Raw genomic sequence first — 24042 nt, 5'->3', positions numbered from 1 at the left:
AAGGGCAATCAGCCACAAGACCACCACGTTTCAATGAAAAATACTACGGCTGATGGAACCAAGAATATAGGACTACATAACTAGTGAGGATCCATAGCTATGGGGAATTATTCAGAAGGGCCCAATTATTCCAATGGCCAAAGACTGTAATATTCAACGCTCCTACCCAAAGAGAAGAAGGACTATACAGAAAAGGAATTTTTAGTCCATCCAAAAGAATGTAAATGACAAAAAGATACTTATTTTCGGCCTTGGACCTAAACAATACAACAGAATCTCCTCCTACAAAACTGTCTAACAAGTGTAAGATACTCTACAAACCACACACGAAGGAACGAGTCAAGTAAAGAAATCTAAGATCTACATAGTAAATCGATAGTATAAGTTATTTAGAATGCATGAAGGGAAACCATCCAAGAGATATTCAATAGGTTCACTAATATAACCAGTTAAATAGACTCTCTAGGTGTGGATTTCCTAGATCTAAGAGAATTGAGAAACTGCTCGACATTCTACCTGACTCTTAGGAAGCAAAGTTTATACCATCATGGAGGCCAAAGACCTAGATACAATAACCATGGAAGATCTCATGGGAAATTTAAAAACATATGAAATGAGGAAGTTCTAGGCACAAAAAAATTCTCAATCAGTCAAGGATGTGAACCTGGTCCTTGCAGCAACCTATAGCAAGGACATTAATGAAGAAAACATGGCGCTGCTCAATAGAGGATTTCAAAAGTTTATTAGAAGAGGGGATGTATCTGCAGAGAAAGTTCCTCAATATCACCAAGACCTAATAGAAGCAATCAAGATGGATGCTTCAGATATAAAAGTATGGATCATTTTATTAGGGACTGCCCAGCTGAAGAGGTAGAAGAAACGAATATTGAACCAAACACAAGAAAGAAATAGGTTCCTAAAAATAGGATGAGCATAGGCCAAGCAGACAAGATTGTAACAAAAGCCCTAACTGCTATGGGAAGTTCCTCAAGTGATGATAAAAATGAAAGAGAAAGCCCCAATAAATCTCTAGCAGCAATAGAGGATTCGGGTGTAGATAATACACTTGCACTCATGGCCAAGACAGACGCAGACTCAAATGATGAAAAAATTGAACATTCACTGACAAAAAAGATGAGATTCACACCTACACAAGAGAAAACCTAGAAAGTGTGACTCATATTGTTATTAGCGCCTTCAAAGACCTCAACTCCGAGAAAAGGAGACTAGAAAATTCACATGCCAATCTTGAGACAATGATAGGGTCTTAGAGAGCACACAAAGAACCTGAAATCGAGGGGTGGTGCAGGCATTGTTCAGCCTACGGGGTCTATAGTAGATTCATCTTCATCTGTACACCCTCCAGGGTAAGGGTTAGAGACCCCAACAGGATGAGGCAGAGGAAGGAGTGGAGCGTCTAGCTCGAGTGGGCCTCAGCACTGCGTTTATGCATTAGTCGGTAGGCAGGATCGTGAGTCATCTCCGGACGGTGTCACAGGTATATTATAAGTTTCTTCCTATGATGTGTATGCACTGATTGACCCCGGATCTACTTTATCATATATTACTCCATTTGCTGCCGGTAAATTTGGGGTAGAGCCTAAGTCAATTAAACCTTTTGAGGTGTCCACGCCAGTTGGCGACCCAGTCATAGCTAGGTGGGTGTATCGAGATTGTGTAGTTATAGTGTGTAAATACTGCCATACCGCCGGCCGATTTGATTGAATTGGATATGATCGATTTTGATGTCATTATGGGTATGGATTGGTTAGCCTCCTGCTATGCTAATATCGATTGTAGAACAAAGGTTGTCTGGTTCCAGTTTCCAGGCGAACAAGTCTTAGAGTGGAAAGGTAATGTTGCTTTGCCGAGGGGTAGGTTTATTTCTTACCTTAAATCAAGCAAGATGATTAGGAAAGGGTATATCTATCATCTGGTTCGAGTGCAAAATGTACAAGTAGAGTCACCGACCCTTCAATCTGTTCCTGTGGTTAATGAATTCCAGAGGTGTTTCCAGATGAGCTTCCAAGCATTCCTCCAGAGCAAGAGATTGATTTTACTATTGATTTATTACCAAATACTCAGCCAATATCCATCCCTCCTTATAGGATGGCACCTACCGACTTGATGGAATTGAAGGAGCAACTGAGGGATTTGCTCGAGAAGGGCTTTATTAGACCCAGTACATCTCCGTGGGGAGCACCAGTATTATTTGTAAGAAAGAAAGATAGCTCCTGGCGAATGTGTATTGATTATAGGCAATTGAATAAAGTGACTATAAAGAATAAGTATCCACTTCCGAGGATCGATGACTTATTTGACCAGCTACAGGGTGCCAAGTATTTCTCGAAGATAGACTTGAGGTCGGGGTATCTGTTACACCTCGAAAAATTTTTCGTTAGCGTACATTGAATAGACTAACAAAGGGCGTGACGTATACGATGTTTTGATAAGTAAGAAATGGCATTTGATGACCCTAAACGAGATTCCAAAGACATTTAAGGTAAGGAAAGAAAGTTGTTACGGAAAATAAGTCATACGTTGTGTGTCGGGCAAGATTTATAAGTATCGAGTTAATGATGCTTTGAGGAGGAGTTATAACATCCCTTAGATTGGTATTGAGGTGTTAAAAAAGTGTTAAGAAGGTTCCATAAGGATCAGAGATCAAACGAGTCGACGAGAACAAGTCTCGGATAGCTGGGCATTATACGGCCAGACATACTGGCCGTATAAAATACATGGACCGTATGTCCAGCCCAGAATGGCATGTCTCTCTGGACCAGATCTACGGCTAGACATACGTCCAATAGAAAATATACGGACCGAATGTTGGTCCGTAGATCTCGGTCGGGACAGATTTTAAAATCATATAAGGAACCTCTCTCCCATTATTCTTTCATTTCATTTTCATTCCACACAAGTCAAGAACCCTCTAGAATATTCTCTACACTTCATCCATAAGAATCCAAAGCAAATTGATGATCAACTTCATCAAACCAACAAGAATCAAGAGTGTGAAACCCATTAAAGTTATCTGAGTCAAGAAATCACAAGAGAAGTGAAATAGGGTTTTGGTGCTAGAAGAGTATTTCCACTCAAGACTTGTTTCTACGCTATCTAAGGTAAGTTTCATGATCTTTTAATGTTGTTTGAAGTATTGAAAAGTTGAAACACTTGGATTATAGAAGGAAATGAGAAATGGGTCATAAATATGGCAATAGTGTCACTTTTGAATAGAAGCTTGGATTGAATTGTGGACATTGGTGTGTCGTGATTATGAATATGTTATGAATGATATTTAGAGCATGGAATAAGTATTATATGTGAAATAACGCGATAGTGAACCTTGATCATGATTTTGGAGAATTGAAGGGGAATTGTGAAATGCGAATAATGTAAATGAATGAGGATTGTTGTTATGAATGTTTGGTAGTTGATATGGAATACAGAGGAAGTCGTATAAACAAAGGAAATGCTGCCCAATTTTCTTTAGCTTTAGTAAGCCCATTCTTATAATCGTTTAGCTAATGTCGATACGAATTCTCTTGAAAATAGAACATGTGCATTAAAGGAGAACGAGAAAGCGATAGAATAATTAAACGACAAAGGTATGTAAGACTAAACCTTTCTTTCTAAGGCATGAATCTTTTGGCATGATTTTCCTCCTTCTTCATGAATTTCCTATATTCCGGAAAGCTAAGAGTCTATGTTCATGAATAGCCATATGACGTAGGAAGATGCATTACGAATACGATAATGATAATGATGAGCTTAAGTCTAAAGATTCTAGAGTTCATGATATGATGTTCCAACAAAGCTAATGGTGATAACTATGATCCATCGATGTTCTCCCTATGTGTACTCACCTTAAAACATCGGTCCTCAGGTGAGATATAACGGCTATGATTACTCCGCAACGGAATCGGGGTTACGACCTTATGTCGCCCCTGACATGCCATATAGGCTTCCAAGTTCTAATGTATGCTCTAAGGATAGATGCATGATGATGTTTAGTTATGATATGCCTATGAAATATATAATAATGTTAAGTTATGATGAGTCTATGACGATATGATTCCACCGCGCCTAAATGGCCGGGCATGTCACCGCGAAGGCGGGTTGCATACGATTACACCGCGCCTAGATGGCTGGGCATGTCACCGCTAAAACGGGCTGCTATGTTTCCACCGAGCCTAGAGGGGCGGGCATGACACCACTAGTGGGCAGCATATGAGGGTTACCCGGACGCGGGTTAACGATGATGATGTATGTATGATAAGATGATGTATACACTATGGTAACTTATATGATATGCTACGTATGATATATGTATAAAATGTATCTATTCAAAGAGTACGCAAGTTATGTCTTCATCTTAAGCCTTATGATTTCTTTATTATGTTCATTTCATTCATGCCTTACATACTCGGTACAATGTTGTCTCTTGACGTCAGATTTTCTTTGGACCTTTGTGTTCGTACTGCCCCAATTGAGACGAGGGAGGCGCTCGGACTCGTCGGCCATTCGCCGGTTGAGAGCACTCCATTTTTTGGAGGTGCCATTGATTATTCTTTTGGTACATATGTATATATTCATGTTTGGGCATGACAGGGTCCTGTCCCGTCCCTATGTCTAGTACTCTAGTAGAGGCTCGTAGATGCGTAGTGTGGGTAGTATGGTCTCACAAGTTACTCATTGTATGTATTTGTATATATGTATATTATTTTGATAGCCGAAGGGCTCATGTATATAAAGTAAGTATGTTTCAAATGAAATAGTCTTCTATGATTATGAGCATAAGATATATGAATCAAAACAGATGAGTAATGGAACGAGTGGTCTTTCGGTGGTTAGCCCGGTGCCCGTCATGGCCCCTGGTCGGGTCGTGACAAAAGTGGTATCAGAGCAGTTCAGTCGTAAGAAGTGTCTACGAGCCGTGTCTAGTAGAGTCTTGTTTATGGTGTGTTGCGCGCCACGCTAATAAACAAGGGGCTACAGGGCATTTAGGACAAATGACCATCTTTCATCTTAAGAGATCGTGCGATAGCCGTGCTATAAGATTTTATCTCCTAATTGTGTTGTGATTTCGAAAATGCCGCTAAGGGGAAAAGCTAAAAAAGCCACCGTGTAAGGGCAAAAACTACGATGCGAAAGAGAGCCGCCAATGAATGTAGATGAGGGTGAATCACATAATGAGGCTCCATCTAATGCTTCTTCCACCCCGCCATGTACGGAAGAATGAAGTGGGCTTGACTCCGGCTCACATGCCTCCGTTCCTCCACCGGCTCGCTTCGGTCAACAAGAGACCGAGGCCATTAATCTATTGACGCGATTGGTGCCGCCGGGCACGGCGGGAATGCGGGCGAAATGATCGGTCGGCTAGTACTAGAGCCCGTGACTTTATGAGTTTAAATCCTCCAGAGTTCTTCGGGTCTAAGCCGGATGAAGATCCGCACGGTTTTATTGATGAGATGTTGAGGACATTGAAGATTATTCATGCCTCCGAGACTGAGTCCGTGGAGTTGGCATCATATAAACTCCGAGATGTGGCGGTTCTATGGTAAAATAATTGGATAGCATTGAGAAGAGAGAATGCGCCTCCTCCCGTTTGGCAAGAATTCGTAGATGCTTTAATCCGCCATTATTTGCTACCCAAGGTCCGCAGAGCTAGAGCGGATAGATTTCTAAATTTGAAGCAAGGAAATATGAGTGCCCGGGAGTATAGTCTTCAATTTAATTCCTTGGCTAGATATGCCCCGACTATGGTGGCCGATATGGGAGATCGGGTGCACAGATTTGTGAGTGGCTTAGGGCCACATTTGTTCAAAGACTACTTGATGGCCTCATTGCAAGACGGGATGGATATCTCCCGCATTCAAGCCCATGCCCAGAATCTAGAAGGACAACAAAATCCGCAGAGGGGTGATTGGGAGACTGATAGAGGGCAAAGCAAGAGGGCCAGATCTATGGGCACAGGTAGTAACTACAGAGGGGGATCGAGGCAATCATATCCTAGACACTCAGGCCAGTCGGTGACTAGTGCACCTCCCCGATTTACGGGCAGGAGATTTGATCGCTCTATTCTTTCAGGACAGGGTCAGAGTTCGAGAGCTTCCGGTTCCCAGTTTAGGAGTGATTATAGTCAGAGGAGACCACCGGTTCCCCGATGTAGCCAGTGCAGAAAATTGCACTCGGGGCCATGTCGCCATGGCACAGATGCTTGCTATATTTATGGACAGACTGGACACTTGATGCGTGATTGTTCCTCAGGGTGTGGTAGAGGTGGGGTCCAGCCCATAGGATCAGTGGCTGGTTCTTCTTCAGTACGCCCGGTAGAGCAGACTCCCTAGATTCCAGCAGGCCGAGGTAGAGGCCGAGGGGGAGCACCTACTTTAGGTGCCGCTCAGCCCCGCATATATGCTTTAGCCGGACGACAGGATCTTGAGTCCTCCTCAAATGTGGTTACGGGTACATTGTCCGTATTTTCCCATGATGTGTATGCATTGATAGATCCGGGTTTCACTATCTTATATTACTCCATATGTTGCTAATCGTATTGGGGTGAAACCGAGCCAATCAAAACTTTTGAGGTATCTACTCGGTTGGTGATCCGTGATAGCTAGACAAGTGTACAAAGATTGTGTAATTGCGATATGTGACCGCCGGACTAAAGCCGATTTAGTAAGCCGGAGATGTTAGATTTTGATGTGATTATGGGTATGGATTGGTTGGCCTCATGCTATGCTAATGTTGATTGCCGAATGAAAGTAGTTCGATTTTAATTTTCGGGAGAGCCCGTGCTTGAATGGAAGGGTAATACAACATCTCCAAGAGGTAGGTTTATTTCCTACCTTAAGGCAAGAAAGATGATAGCAAAAGGCTATATTTGTCACTTAGTCTGAGTCCATAATACCGAAGCAAAGTCGCCTACTTTCCATTCCGTTCCCGTAGTGAATGAATTTAGGGAAGTATTCCCAGATAAACTTCCAGGCCTTCCTCCAGAAAGAGAAATTGACTTTGCCATTAATGTACTGCCGGATACCAAGCCTATTTCTATTTCTCCCTATCGAATGGCTCCGGCAGAATTGAAAGAACTAAAGGCACAGTTGAAAGATTTGCTTGAGAAGGGGTTTATTAGACCCAGTTCATCCCCGTGGGGAGCACCTGTCTTATTTGTAAGAAAGAAAGATGGCTCCCTACGAATGTGTATCGATTATAGGCAGTTGAATAAAGTGACAATAAAGAACAAATATCCTCTCCCAAGGATTGATGATTTGTTTGATCAACTACAAGGTGCCAAGTGGTTTTTCAAAATAGACTTGAGATCGGGTTATCATCAAGTGAGAGTTAGAGAAGAAAATATTCCCAAGATAGCTTTCAGGACGAGATATGGCCATTATGAATTCCGGGTGATGTCATTTGGGCTAACTAATGCCCCAGCAGTGTTCATGAATCTAATGAATAATGTATTCAAGCCTCTCTTGGACCTATTTATAATAGTATTCATTGACGATATTCTGGTGTACTCTCGCATAGAATCAGAACATGCCGACCATTTACGTATTGTCCTTGGAATTCTTCGAACTCGAGAATTGTATGCAAAATTTTCAAAGTGCGAGTTTTGGTTGAATTTTGTGACATTCTTGGGTCATGTTATTTCAGATGATAGCATTCGAGTTGACACTCAGAAAATTAAAGCTGTGAAGACTTGGCCAAGGCCTACGACGCCTACAGAAGTTCGTAGTTTTCTAGGATTGGCAGGTTATTATAGAAGATTCGTAGAGGGATTTTCATCTATTTCAGCCCCATTGACGAAGCTAACCCAAAAGTCAGCAAAATTTCAGTGGAATGATGCTTGTGAGCGTAGTTTCCAAGAGTTGAAGGATAGATTAACCTCAGCTCCAGTCTTGACACTCCCAGAAGGGCCAGATGGGTACGTTGTGTACTGTGATGCTTCTGGTGTTGGGTTAGGATGCGTATTGATGCAGGACGGTAAAGTCATTGCTTATGCTTCGAGACAGCTGCGAAAACATGAAAAGAACTACCCAACTCATGATCTCGAATTGGCAGCGGTTATTCATGCATTAAAAATGTGGAAACATTACTTGTATGGTGTGCACGTTGATATCTATACGGATTACAAGATTCTTCAATATATCTTCAAACAGAAGGAGTTGAATCTACGGCAGCGGCGGTGGTTAGAATTATTGAAAGATTACGATGTGAATATCTTATTCCGCCCCGGAAAGGAAAATGTAGTAGCTGATGCGCTTAGCCGCCGGTCAATGGGTAGTCTATGCGAAGTGCCCTCGAAGATAAAATGAATGATTCATGAACTCCACCAACTAGCTAATCTTGGAGTACGTCTGATTGATTCAGGTGGTGCAGGAGTTAGTATTAGTGATTCCACAGTTTCGTCCTTGAATATGGAAGTAAAAGAGCGACAATATGAAGATCCTTAATTGAGCCATTATAGAGATACATGCCATGCAAAAGAGTAGTCTCCATTTAAAACTTCTATAGAGGGAGTTCTTAGATACCAAGGCAGGCTATGCGTTCCGAACATTGCAGAATTGTGTCGTCAGATTCTAGAAAAAGCTCATTATTCTTGGTATTCTATTCATAGCATGATCATGATGATGTATTGGTGGGATGCAACAAAGATGTATCATGATCTCAAGATGATGCATAGGTGGGATGGCATGAAAAGAGACATAGCAGAATTTGTAGCTCAATGCCCAAATTGCCAACAAGTAAAGATCGAACATCAAAAGCCAGGAGGATTATTGCAAACCATGGAAATTCCTACTTGGAAATGGGAAGTGATCAACATGGATTTTATTGTAGGATTACCCCGTTCCCGAGGCAAGTATGATTCCATATGGGTGATCATTGTTATATCCCACATTTCGTACGTCGGGATATTCCGAGTAAATTGCAGGAAGTTATGGACAAGGCTATTTTTCGGTTTTGTTTTAATGCGCAAGACACTTATGAATATTATTATTGGCATGGAATGATAAGGGCGAACTTGGAATTTGAAAAGTGTTATTAGTTCATGACTTCTTGGAGAAGCCAAGTGGCCGTGGGTCCCACCCATGGATGGCCAATTGTTTCAAGCCATGAAAGGGGTGTATGTGTCCATTTCATATTTGTAAGGGTTAAATACATATATGGACAAAGATGACCATGCAAAGCAACAATTCATCTTTTGTGGCTTTAAGAAATTTCTAGAAAATTGGAGGAAAAAAAAAAAGAAAGAAAAAAAGAAAGAGAGAAAGGGTGCACATGACCGGCCATGTGCACCTAAATATATATATATATATATGTGTGTGAGTCATGAAAAAACAAGACCATTTATCATTTTAACTCTAGAGAATTCAAGAAAGGTGGAGAAAAAGAAAGGAGAAAGACAATCGGCCTAAGTGGCCGAAATGGTGTCTTCCACCTTGACCATGAAAAATTCTTTTCTTTCTAGTTTTCATACCAAGTGGAAGTCCCTCTATCATATGGAGTAGTTGTTGGAGCAAGAAAAACATCCGTTTGTGCAATTGGTGACACTAGCCGAGTGAAGAACAAGTGGGAAAAGGTGAGGTTCAATCTCTATTTTCACATGTTATGTATGATATGTGCATGTTGTAGTGCATGGAAATGGATAAAAATCATGAAGGGTTGTGTGTTGCAAGTTGTGGCCATGAGTCTATGTTGTTGGAGTAAGCATGACGAACAAATTGTATTTGGTGTAATTTGATTGTTGTATATGTTGTGGAGTGTGGAAATGAATGAAATTCATGTGATTATGGTGTTAATGTTGAGCCGTGCATGTGAGGTGTTGTGGCCGAATACATGTAGTGTGGTGTAAAAGTGTAGAACTAATTTTATGTAGTGTCTTGGTTGTTGTTTGTTGTAGATTCTATGATGAAAATGAATGTTTGATGACTCATGTTGACGTTGCAATTGTTGTGGGATGTTTTGGAAAGTAATATGATGTTAATATAGGTTCTTGTGTTCATAAGAATGATGATTGTTAGCATGCGGATTGTTGGTGTAGTTTGTGAATTCGTTAGTAACAATTAAATGGTTGAATAGTGAATTGACTAATTATGGAAATTGGAAAACAAAATAAAAGCTGGTCGTTTTTTTATGGAATATTTTGATATGGGAAATGATGTTATTGATGTTGGTATTGTTGTTGTTGTTGTTGGTTGATGAATTGAGAATTCGGGCTAGGCACCTAAACAGGGGAGATGCTGCCCGATTTTCGATAGAATATAAAATAGTTTAAGTTGGAACTTGAGATAAGTATGTGATACGGAGACTAACATTAGTGTGAATCCTCTCGAATGTAGATTTGTGAGCTCGGGCGGATAGACATAGCCAATAGGAGGTCGAGTAGGTATGTTAGGTTGGCGAAGGCTCGTGTGATCGTTTTCAAATGTTGCATAAAAAGTTTTTGTCCTTTCTTTCAAAGGCATGATTCTTAGATTACGATTTCATAAATGCTTCCATAACTTTGTTGTTGTCAAAAGTTAGAAGTCTATAATTCTAAGGCATGATTCTTTTCCCGATGATTTTTTATGTATGTTAAGGTCAGCCTTTCAAAGGCACGATTCTGTAAATGTTTTCTAAAATGTCCGTATCTTTTCAAAATGGAGGTTTATGACTCCGGAAGCTTTCATGACAACTCGATGGATATGTTTTACAATGGCAACGATGATGTCAAAAATGAGAATATTTTCCTACGATGAATATGATGATGATGATTCTATGTTTAAAGGTTCCCAGTTTATGATTTCAATGACGATACGAGAATGTTGAGCTATTTCTTGATTTCTCAATTTTATTCATGAATGATGACTATTTTTTTTAGGATTCCAAAGTATATGAATTGATGCCTTATGATCCTATTTTATGTTTCCTCGTGAAGCTATTTCCTCGTGAAGCTATTCTTCATTGGCAGTCTCACCTTATAATAATCGTTCCTCCAGAGTGAGACAAAGCGACCATGATTAATCCATAATATGATCGGAGGCTACCGACCTTACGTCACTCCGATAGATACATGACTTTCTTTGGGCTCTCATGCATGCTACTTATATGATATATGAATATGATATATGTATATGTATATGGGGAATATGGGAAAGGGCGAGTTCTATTCTCCCGTTATATACGCGTAACCACCGATCGGTTGGTATAATATGACATGATACCGTCCCGTACGCGGGATGTCGGACGCTACGGATATATGTGATTATGGATCGGGTTGCACGTTTCGATCGCCTGGTATAATATAATATATTATATGGATCGGGCTGCACGTTCAGCAGCAATATAATATATATATATATATGGATCGGGCTGCACGTTCGCAAAGACTAAGCATGCATGGTACCCGCTAAAAGGCACTCACATGTACAGGTTATTCTTTATCTGACGATATGTTCCATATTTTCGTCTTGTTACTATTCATGCTTTGTATCCTTCCATATGTTGTTACTCATGCCTTACATACTTAGTACATTGCTCGTACATCGACGTCCCTTTGTGGACGCGCGTTCATGCGCGTAGGTACACTGGATGAGCCAAGATATTAGTAGAAAATGTTCTAAACGGATTGGCGAGCTCCATTTCCTCCGTGAGCTGTCGCCGAGTCGAGCATTATGATATGGTTTCATGTTCCATGTTAGAGACTTTGCGTACGTTGTCGTGTATGTAGTATGTCGGGCTTTTGTAAGCGGCTCCATAAGCCGATGTATTGTGATGTATTATTCTACGGGTTTTATACGATTACGTGTCTTACTTGATTTTAAAAAGATGAAAAGGTGTTTGATTTCGAAAAGCTTTCATTATGTACTCATGTTATGCTATGAGGCCAATATGATTATGAGTGCCACGAGAGTCGGAGGTTCGCTCGGCCCTAGGTAAGGTCGGGTGCCCATCACGCCCTATCGAAAATTAGGGTGTGACAAATTGGTATCAGAGCGGTTTGTCCTAGGGGTTGTCTGCAAAGTCGTGTCCAGTAGAGTCCTGTTTATGGTGTGAAGCGCGCCACATTTATAAACAGGATGCTACGGGGCATCTAGGATGGTTACTCTTCTTTGACATCTTAAATCGTGCGGTAGAGCGAAGTTATGGGAAATGAGATTCCCGACACTGACCTTTGACTTCAGCAGAGAAATGGCATCGATGGAAGAAAGCGATTAACGATATTGGAGGCTACGAAATACGCAGGTAAGTAAAGGTATGCAAGACATATGTCAGGTAAGATATCGAATTACGATTGAAATACAAGTTGAAGATTAAAAGGGAAGTAAACAAGAAAGTGTAACAAAGTCGATTGAGTTAGACATACGAGGTACGTTCATTATTTTTGTACCGTGGATGATATTGGGAGCCCCCGTGTGGCCGCGATATGATATGATACGTGTATATATGTTGGCCCCGTGAGGCATTGTTGGTATTTCCGTGTATGTGTTTTGAGATAGTAACAATTACGAGCAGGAAACTCGCCAAAATTTTTCCGTAAATAAAAGGGAAAGGATATAGGTTTGTAACATGTCTTGGAAGGTCGTGCCAATAGTAATGATAAGATTTGATTAAGCTACGAGTACGGCCAACATCGAGAAAGGAGTAAATTGCTGAATTGGGGGATAGTGATAAATAAAAGTTCGATATCGAAATGGCAAAGAAATTTGGAAAGGACTGGTAATCTTAAAAAAAAAATGATTCAGAAAAGGGTTATTAAATCTTGAGGGAATGTTATTTAGGGTACCGACTGAATTGGTACACAGAGGTGAATTACGACGAGTTTATAGTTAAAAAGAAGTAATTGTACGATTAAGACAAGGGTACAGAGGAAAAGAATTGTGATGGATACGAATGTAATGACAAGACGGTTGGTGAAACGATAAGGGTAAAGTTGGTTAGAAAGGGTTAAGGAGTGTTACATGATGGGATTGATTACGAACAAGATACAATGCGAATATAATGAGGATTGTTACGAAAATAAGTAACGCCTAGTGAGGAAGTGGCCAAAGCTATGACATGCCCTATGTAGCTAGAATATAAAGGCAAGCGTGAAATGGGAAAGTGAGCTATAGAACGAATAAGAGAGACTTATCAAGTTTTGTAAGGAAAGCCTGGAATAAGGGTTATATAACAGTGGAAATGATAGCGAGTGTAAGGAAAGAAAGGGGAATCGGAAGAAGAAAATAGGAAGAGAGATAACAAAAAATATAGTAATAGATCATGATGTGTAGCTAAGGACACGAGTACTATAAGTGACGGGAATGCGAAAGACCCGGTTATAGAAAAGATGAGGAACGGGGTAAAATGGGAGGAGAAATTCAAGGGCCGGTGACCAAGCATCTATAAGTAATGACGATCAAAATGAGTTCATCACCATCAGGGACCTGGAAGTTTAGGACGGAAAGTAATCATATCTACAGGTGAAAAGCAAATACTGAGGACCAAAGGGGGGTTAAAATAGTAATTGTGTTACGAGGGTGTGTTGAAATCTGTAAAGGCTTCAATTTACCCGTACTACGTGGCGGAGGTCATGCGATAAAGTGGACGCGATTATATCAACATTAAAGCATCGTATTCCATCGGAGTACCAAAGTTAAGCGTGCTGAAGCGAGAGAAATTCTAGGATGGGTGACCCCCTGGGAAGTTTTCTGAAAGTTCTATAAATTCAGACGCAAGAAGTAAATGAGAAGCTAGAGTGACTTAAGGACAAATTAAGAGTCTGAGAAGTGGGCAGAAACCTTAAGAGGTCGCGCAGAACGGGGCGAATTAGATCGATAAAGAGAAGAAAGGTACATCACAGCTCCAGAATAAGGGTGAGTTGGAATAGTGTTTGAGGATACCTTGTAAGCAAGATAGTAGAGAGCATATGTGTACATAGGTATGCATAAGATATCCTGTACGTGTCTAGATTAAAGGACATGTGTATTCCGGCAACCAACGTGGCGGTATATGGAAGACATTAATTGGACAAGGTAACGAAGTTCAAGTGAGAAGAAAAATATAAATGGCACGAATGTTATGAGGCAAGTTGATGCTGTTTTCATCACAGGTTAAACTCGGAAAGTCCTAACACCATGATATTTGGAAAAGAAAGAAAGTGAGTAAACGGACGGCAACGAGAACCAAAATGTCGGAATAAAAGCGCCGCCTAAATAAGATTGGAAATACGGATATAGGGCGGAGTATAATCGGGTAATGGCATAAGTGCACCCCTAAAGGGGGGAAGCGAGGGAGAGAGATGTAAGTGTAAGACGAAGACAATCCACATTACAATGTCTTGAATACGGATGCTTGGGCTACAGGTAAGATCCCTTGCTAAGACGAGTGAGAAGGACCCAAAAGCCAGTAAAGAGGATAGAAGTTAGGATGGTGGTTAGGGTAGTGCAGAAAAAAAAAATTAATTAATTGTGGAGATCTTAAGGGATATGACATTGGAAGCGGACGCTTAAAAGGAGAAAATACGACGAGGAAAGGTAACGAGTGACTTATGAAGACATTGTGAAGAATAACACTGTTGTGCTGGATTAAAGATTAAGACGTGGGCAATAAGGTTGTTCGCTAATAATACGGTGACTATGAACCGTAAGGGGAGAAAAAAGAAAAATGATGGAAAACCTTCTATAGGAGGGAGTGAGAGCATCAAAGAAGTGAGTAAAGGAAGGGAGAAGAGGGTGACCGGATAGGCTACAATTGAATGTTAAGACGGAAGGAATGTATAGAGTAGAGTGAGCTAGGTAAAGAAAAGACCACAGCTAAGATGGGATATACTTTATACAAGTTGTATAAGAGTGGTTATGTTACCTATGAACATTTATATGCTAGGAATGAGACCAAGTGAGTGAATATTTGATAAGAGGAGTTTGGGTTCAGTAACAACAATACGGTTACAAGATTTCGGGTACGTTAAGGAAAGAGGTAAAGATGGTTTAAGCTAAGTTACTGAAATAGAATCAGTACCGAGGGCAAAAAGGATACGGTTGTGGTCGAACCAAAGATGTATTCCGATACCAGTTGTAGGAAAAGAGGGGCGAGGACAAAGTAAAACGTAAGGATGGCGAGGCCACGTTAAGGTAGTTATTGGACTAATTGGAGCACCTTTGTATATTCGCGTAAAGGTTGCAACGTCATGTGTGACAGGGAAATTGGAAACAAGATTAGAGCAAAGGGACGATAGAAGAGTTTGCACTAAAGATAAAGAAACGACACGAGATAATGTGCCTAGTGTCACACCCCAATCTTGATCAGGGTGTGATGGGCACCCGGCCCCGTAACCGGAGTCGAGCGAACCCACTGACTCTTCCTGCGTACAAATTTTTTTTGAAATCCCTACGTCAAGTATACATAGCAAGACTGCTGAAATATTCCTTTGTTGCTTTAGAATCAAATAAAATATGTGACTGTACAAGACTTGCATCATAGCACAGACTGACTCCCGAAACCCACGACTCTGTCTGCAAAGTCTCTAACTGTAATCAGAAATCCTGGCACACGTACTCTGACTCGGCTACACTCCAGGCCAAAGGGAGCTTGCCAACTTCGCTGGAACATCTTCTATACTAACTTTAATCCGTCTGGGTGTACCTGCGCGGCATGAAACGCAGCCCCCAGAGAAGAGGGGTCAGTACGAGCAATGTACTGAGTATGTAAGACATGGACAGTAACAACGTAGTAAGAGCTGTAGAGCATATCATATATAAACCGTAACTTTGTGCGAGTAATAACCGGATGGAAACATAGACAGTATCATAGGATAAAGGGGTAACTTGCATACATGTGAGTGCCACTGGGGCGGAGGCCATGCATGCCTAGCTTTTTCCTTTTTCGAACACGGTGTTTTTATTCTTTTGTGCATAAAACGATGATACTTTTCGGAAAACGGTACCTTTTTACTTGCGATTCGTACGCCGAATTCATCGGCTCTCCCACCCCCCCCCTCCCCAACAAGTGTCCCAAATATATCATAGTATATATATATATATATCACACAAACGGAGGACGCGCGTACGGCTCTCCCATATCCCGCGTCCGGCATCCGCGTCCGGGATGATAAGCGCCCGAATCGGTGGACACGCTGTTGCCCTCCCCATTCCCCACATATACAGTGTACACACATACATTCATTAATACCAGGTATTATATACATTATCATATAAACAGCATGCATGGGAGCCCAAGGAAGGTCGTGTGTCTATCGGAGTGACGTAAGGCCGGTAACCTCCGATTACATTATGGATTGACCGGGATCGCTTTGTCTCACCATGAAGGGACGAGTATTTTAAGGCGAGACTATCAATGAAAAGCAACATCATGAACCACGTAGAATAGGGTCACAAGACAGTATTTCGTGTACTTTGGAATCTTAGGAAAACAATATCATACTCTTTCTCATCTCAAGCTTCATCATTATCATCATAGAACCATAATCGTTGTCTTAGTCTTTAAGGTTTTCAACATTGTAAAACTCGGTTTTTGGAGAAAAATGAAAACTTTGGAAAACGTTTGTAAACTTCCGGGAAGGAAAATCATGCCTTAGGGTCAATGGTTTAGTTAGAACAGCTATCGTTATAATAACCAAGAACTTTCATTGATTATAATACGGAAAGAAGCCTTAATGGGACAATAGGAGGGAATTCGGGAATAGCGGGCCTACCTCGGATCAAATGAGGCGGCATACACCATTTACGTATAATGCATTTTATAACATTACTTATGAGAGTTTGGGATAGTCGGGTGGTGTTCATGCAAGTTCTAGATGTTTAGGAAGCTTTTTCAGCATTTCACACAATTTCTAGTTCAATTCTATTTGAATGAATAGTAACTAATTTCAATCTTAGATTTCTAGGATTAGGGCAGTCCCCGAGACACGTTCTCAAGCCTAGTATACCTAAGACATGCCAAAGAAAGAAGGTGAAGTCTTACATACCTTTTTTTGCTTCTTACGCTCCTCCAAATTCAGGCTCCAATTTCGCCAAAATCTACAATTTGGTCACATTTACCAAACGTCAATTTGAGCATTTAGAAGTTCAACCTTGACTTCACATTTGCCTACAGAAATTTTGGCAGCATTTCCCCTGTAAATGTGCCACCCCCGAGATTCCAACTCAGCAAATTTTTAGTCAACAACAATCCGGGAATTCAACCCGGCCAAACCAACAACAATACTAACAACACTTCAATGTTCAATTCAATTCATTTCAATTCAATCATAGGCAATCAAGCCAACATTATTGATCACACATTCACATATTATTCCGAGACCATCCGAATACGATTTAAGGACATTCCACGCGATCTATACAACTTTCAAAATAATCCATCCAACATACCATTGGACCCGAAATCACCAATTTCCATAGGAACAACAACAATACATTCCCTTTTTCCATATTCATAAACTATATCAACAATTCCATACGTCTTCAACATTACTTTCTTGAACTTCAAGAAATTATAATAAGTTCACATTAAGCTTCAATTCAGCCCGCAACATTTACAAATCCAACATGAATCATTAAACATTCATTCTCTTCATAGAATCTATAACAACAATCAACCAAAACACTAAATGAAATTCATTCATCCCTTTTATATAACCACCCATATGCACGGCTACACGCTAATATGCAACCTATCATGAGTTTCATCCACTTCCATGCATTATAACATGTCCAAAACATCCATGAAACACGTAAAAGAGGATTGAATCTTACCTCCTCCTCTTGCCTTCTTCCTTCTCGGCTAGATGGTAAATCATGCAAACCAATTCCTTGCTCACTCCAATGACTAGCTCATGTTACTAAGAACCCTCCAATTAGTAGGAAAGCTAGGAGAAATATTTTTTTTCTTGACCACACTTGGAGCTCCATGTTCGGCCACCATGGCCGAACCTCCCCTTGTTTCTCTCCTTCTCTCTTTCTTGAAATTTCTAGAGGCTAAATGAATTGTCTTATTTTCTCATGACTTTCACACATATATATATATATGTGGCATGGGCACATGGCCGTGCATGCCCCTTTTATTTTTCTCCAATTTACTCAATTTTTCTAGACTTTTCTTTAATTGTTAAAAGATGACTAATTTAGTTGGGCTTGGTCATCTTTGGTCCATAACCCAAATTGGGCTTAGTCATGCTTGTCCATTCATACATATATTTAGCCCACAAATATATAATACACTTGTGCCATTTCATGAAATTACTTCCCCCACCTTTAGCCTCCAAATTTTTCTTATTCCAAATTTATCCTTAACACTCCATTCCAATACAAAGGATGAATAAACAACTTACGCATTCTAAGAAAAGTTTAACCTTATCCTTAGCTTCCCGACATTAACTCGGACTATCCAAATGTGCAAAAACACGAGGTGTAACATCCTTCCCCCCTTTTAGAACATTCGTCCTCGAATGTTCAACTAGTCCTACAGGTTCTCATAAACACCTCGGGGGAGCTCTCTTTTCGAAGTTATTTTCCCTCCTTCATATTAGCTCTTAAGCTATCCAATACCGTTTTCTTTGTCATACTCCTTTTCTTTATATACGTCCATTTTCTGGCGTCGCACTGCTCAAAGTTTGTGCGAACATTATCCAGACTTCTATCCACTCATTATCGGTTTCCCGATCTTACTGACTTATTTCCATGAAGGAGGTTTCATCTGTAATTTAAGCATCCATATCAAACATATTACCGTATCGACTGTCTTTATCTTATCCTTATATTTCTCTCACTTGCTTCCCCCCTTTTTGGGGCGCACTTATACCATTATCCGTTTATACTTCGTCTCTTATCCTCATTCCCAATCTCAATCTATAGTAGAATAATAATAACTTACTTTGCCACACTTGTACCATTTACCCTTGTTATCACTCGAACTTCGGTACCCTTACTCGATTAATGCCTTTTTGTACCTTAACTTCGGTTACTGGGATTCACATGTCCACCAATACAATCATATTCGGAATATTCTACACCTTCATATGTGCATATGTATAATTACTATTAACTAGCCCACAAAATACGTCCAAACGCTGTTCAAGCCTATCCTAATTCTAGGGCTATGATGTACTTCCTGTCTTTTCGCCGAGCAAGTCTGTCTTGTCCTACGCGTCTTCTCATGATCTCCAATTATTCCATACACTCTAGTTTCCCTTAGGTTGCTCCAGCCTCCTGTTGTCTCTGATGTTCGAATATGTAGAATTTCTTTTAAACTTCCAGGGGGTCACCCATCCTAGAATTGCTCCCGCCTGGGCACGCTTAACCCAAAAACTTCACTGGAATTCGGTGCCTTAATGTCGATATTTTCACGTCCGCTTTTTCACATGGCCTTTACTACTCGATCTGAAGCCAACCAAAGCTTTACAATTTCCGAGATATTCTCGTAATACGTCCTTTCTTTTACAATGACCCGCCTTGCCCTTTCTAACTCCCCGATGTTCACCTTCCGCCCGCATGTATGGCTATTTCCGTCCGGCGCCCGGCCCATGTATGAGAACAAATATATTCACCCGTCTCACCTCTTTTTGCCTTCCATATCATTTCTCGCCTTTTTCCGCCGATACTTTTGGCGCCTACGGGAATCAACGATTAATATAAGGAATCTTATTTCCTATGTCTTGGCTCTATCGCACGATCACACAGGACACAAAGAAGGTCACACACACACACACTAAACACACACACACACACACACACACTTGTTTATAAACACACACACACTTCACACCCACACACACAGGACACACACACACACACACACACACACACACACAACACACCACTTGGACCACACACACACACACACACACACACACTTTGTCACACCCACACATCACACACACGGGGTGTGATGGGCACACACACACACACAACCGAGTCGAGCGAACCCACCGACTCTTCCTGCGTACAAATTTTTTTTGAAATCCCTACGTCAAGTATACATAGCAAGACTGCTGAAATATTCCTTTGTTGCTTTAGAATCAAATAAAATATGCGACTGTACAAGACTTGCATCATAGCATAGACTGACTCCCGAAACCCACGACTCTGTCTGCAAAGTCTCTAACTGTAATCAGAAATCCTGGCACACGTACTCGACTCGGCTACACTCCGGGCCAAAGGAGCTTGCCAACTTCGCCGGAACATCTTCTATACTAACTTTAATCCGTCGGGTGTACACACGCGGCATGAAACGCACACACCCCGAGAGAAAGAGGGAGAGATGCACGAGCAATGTACTGAGTATGTAAGACATGGACAGTAACAACGTAGTAAGAGCTGTAGAACATATCATATATAAAACTGTAACCTGTGCAGAGTAATAACTGGATGGAAACATAGACAAAGATTCACAGGATAAAGGGGTAACTCCGTACATGTGAGTGCCACTCGGGCGGAGGCCATGCATGCCTAGCTTTTTCCTTTTTTTCGAACACGGTGTTTTTATTCTTTTGTGCATAGAAAAACGGATACTTTTCGGAAAACGGTACTTTTTACTTGCGATTCTGTACGCCGAATTCATCGGCTCTCCCACCCCTCCCCAACGTGTCCCAAATATATCATAGTATATATATATATATATCACACAAACAGACGCCGCGTACGCTCTCCCATATCCCGCGTCCGGGCATCCCGCGTCCCGGATGATAAGCCAGCTGAATCAGGTGGACACAGTTGCCCTCCCCATTCCCCACATATACAGTGTACACACATACATTCATTAATACCAGGTATTATATACATTATCATATAAACAGCATGCATGGGAGCCCAAGGAAGGTCGTGTATCTATCGGAGTGACGTAAGGCCGGTAACCTCCGATTACATTATGGATTGACCGGGATCGCTTTGTCTCACCATGAAGGGACGAGTATTTTAAGGCGAGACTATCAATGAAAAGCAACATCATGAACCACGTAGAATAGGGTCACAAGACAGTATTTCGTGTACTTTGGAATCTTAGGAAAACAGTCATCATACTCTTTCTCATCTCAAGCTTCATCATTATCATCATAGAACCATAATCGTTGTCTTAGTCTTTAAGGTTTTCAACATTGTAAAACTCGGTTTTTGGAGAAAAATGAAAACTTTGGAAAACGTTTGTAAACTTCCGGGAAGGAAAATCATGCCTTAGGGTCAATGGTTTAGTTAGAACAGCTATCGTTATAATAACCAAGAACTTCATTGATTATAATACGGAAAGAAGCCTTAATGGGACAATAGAGGGAATTCGGGAATAGCGGGCCTACCTCGGATCAAATGAGGCAAGCATACACCATTTACGTATAATGCATTTTATAACATTACTTATGAGAGTTTGGGATAGTCGGGTGGTGTTCATGCAAGTTCTAGATGTTTAGGAAGCTTTTTCAAAGATTTCACACAATTTCTAGTTCAATTCTACCGAATGAATAGTAACTAATTTCAATCTTAGATTTCTAGATTAGGGGGGTCCCCGAGACACGTTCAAGCCTAGTATACCTAAGACATGCCAAAGAAAGAAGGTGAAGTCTTACATACCTTTTTTTGCTTCTTACGCTCCTCCAAATTGTGCTCCAATTTCGCCAAAATCTACAATTTGGTCACATTTACCAAACGTCAATTTGAGCATTTAGAAGTTCAACCTTTTGACTTCACATTTGCCTACAGTAAATTTTGGCAGCATTTCCCCTGTAAATGTGCCACCCCCGAGATTCCAACTCAGCAAATTTTTAGTCAATAACAATCCGGGAATTCAACCCGGCCAAACCAACAACAATACTAACAACACTTCAATGTTCAATTCAATTCATTTCAATTCAATCATAGGCAATCAAGCCAACATTATTGATCACACATTCACATATTATTCCGAGACCATCCGAATACGATTTAAGGACATTCCACGCGATCTATACAACTTTCAAAATAATCCATCCAACATACCATTGGACCCGAAATCACCAATTTCCATAGGAACAACAACAATACATTCCCTTTTTCCATATTCATAAACTATATCAACAATTCCATACGTCTTCAACATTACTTTCTTGAACTTCAAGAAATTATAATAAGTTCACATTAAGCTTCAATTCAGCCCGCAACATTTACAAATCCAACATGAATCATTAAACATTCATTCTCTTCATAGAATCTATAACAACAATCAACCAAAACACTAAATGAAATTCATTCATCCCTTTTATATAACCACCCATATGCACGGCTACACGCTAATATGCAACCTATCATGAGTTTCATCCACTTCCATGCATTATAACATGTCCAAAACATCCATGAAACACGTAAAAGAGGATTGAATCTTACCTCCTCCTTTGCCTTCTTCCTTCTCGGCTAGATGGTAAATCATGCAAACCAATTCCTTGCTCACTCCAATGACTAGCTCATGTTACTAAGAACCCTCCAATTAGTAGGAAAGCTAGGAGAAATATTTTTTTTTGACCACACTTGGAGTCCCTCCAGTTCGGGGCCACCATGGCCGAACCTCCCTTGTTTCTCTCCTTCTCTCTTTCTTGAAATTTCTAGAGGCTAAATGAATTGTCTTATTTTCTCATGACTTTCACACATATATATATATATGTGGCATGGGCACATGGCCGTGCATGCCCCTTTTATTTTTCTCCAATTTACTCAATTTTTCTAGACTTTTCTTTAATTGTTAAAAGATGACTAATTTAGTTGGGCTTGGTCATCTTTGGTCCATAACCCAAATTGGGCTTAGTCATGCTTGTCCATTCATACATATATTTAGCCCACAAATATATAATACACTTGTGCCATTTCATGAAATTACTTCCCCCACCTTTAGCCTCCAAATTTTTCTTATTCCAAATTTATCCTTAACACTCCATTCCAATACAAAGGATGAATAAACAACTTACGCATTCTAAGAAAAGTTTAACCTTATCCTTAGCTTCCCGACATTAACTCGGACTATCCAAATGTGCAAAAACACGAGGTGTAACACCTAGGATGCTGCAAGATGAGTAAAGAGAGATTATAAGACGATTTAAGCAAGATGATCACAACTAGTGGTACAAAATGCGTAAGAGAGTGAATTTTATGTGTCAGGATTCTTTCGGATTGATATCAATTCGAGGATAGAAAGCCGGGAGCGGCTAGGGAAGGTTATTATACGAGGACTTCATCACTACTTGACAACCGACTCCAAAGACAAAGACTAAGAACAAAGATAAAGTGACAATTAAAGTCTTTCGCAGGAATCGAGAAAAAGTTGAACTCGAGATATATTAGGTTTTGCTACATGGTACATAAGGCAAGAAGGTTACGTGCTAAAGCCGTAGCTCCCGTTAAGGCACCGTGGCGGAATTGATAACAGGAAGGAAAGGACTTGCGAACCTGAGGAGAAGGTGGAAGAGAAATATGATTAGTAAATGAGATTGCATGTTATGGCACTAAAGAAAACCCGAGATCCTTAAGACCCTATGCGACTAGTTGAACATTCGAGGACGAATGTTCTAAAGGGGGGAAGGATGTTATATCCCGCATTTCGTACGATATTCCGAGTAAATTGCAGGAAGTTATGGACAAGGCTATTTTCCGGTTTTGTTTTAATGTGCAAGCCGCTTATGAATATTATTATTGGCATGGAATGATAAGCGGCGAACTTGGAATTTGGAAAGTGTTATTAGTTCGCTGACTTCGGGAGAAGCCAAGGGCTGGTCCCACCCATGGATGGCCAATTGTTTCAAGCCATGAAAGGGGTGTATGTGTCCATTTCATATTTGTAAGGGTTAAATATATATGGAAAAAGATGACCATGCAAAGCAACAATTCATCTTTTGTGGCTTTAAGAAATTTCTAGAAAATTGGAGAAAAAAAAAAAAAGAAAGAAAAAAAAAAGAGAGAAAGGGTGCACATGACTGGCCATGTGCACCTAAATATATATATATGTGTGTGAGTCATGAAAAAACAAGACCATTTATCATTTTAACTCAAGAGAATTCAAGAAAGGTGGAGAAAAGAAAGGAGAAAGCACAATCGGCCAAGCTGGCCG

The sequence above is a fragment of the Lycium ferocissimum genome, chromosome 4 (assembly GCF_029784015.1).
Source record: "Lycium ferocissimum isolate CSIRO_LF1 chromosome 4, AGI_CSIRO_Lferr_CH_V1, whole genome shotgun sequence".
In the NCBI taxonomy this organism is placed as follows: domain Eukaryota; kingdom Viridiplantae; phylum Streptophyta; class Magnoliopsida; order Solanales; family Solanaceae; genus Lycium; species Lycium ferocissimum.
Note: the sequence above shows the minus strand (reverse complement) of the source record.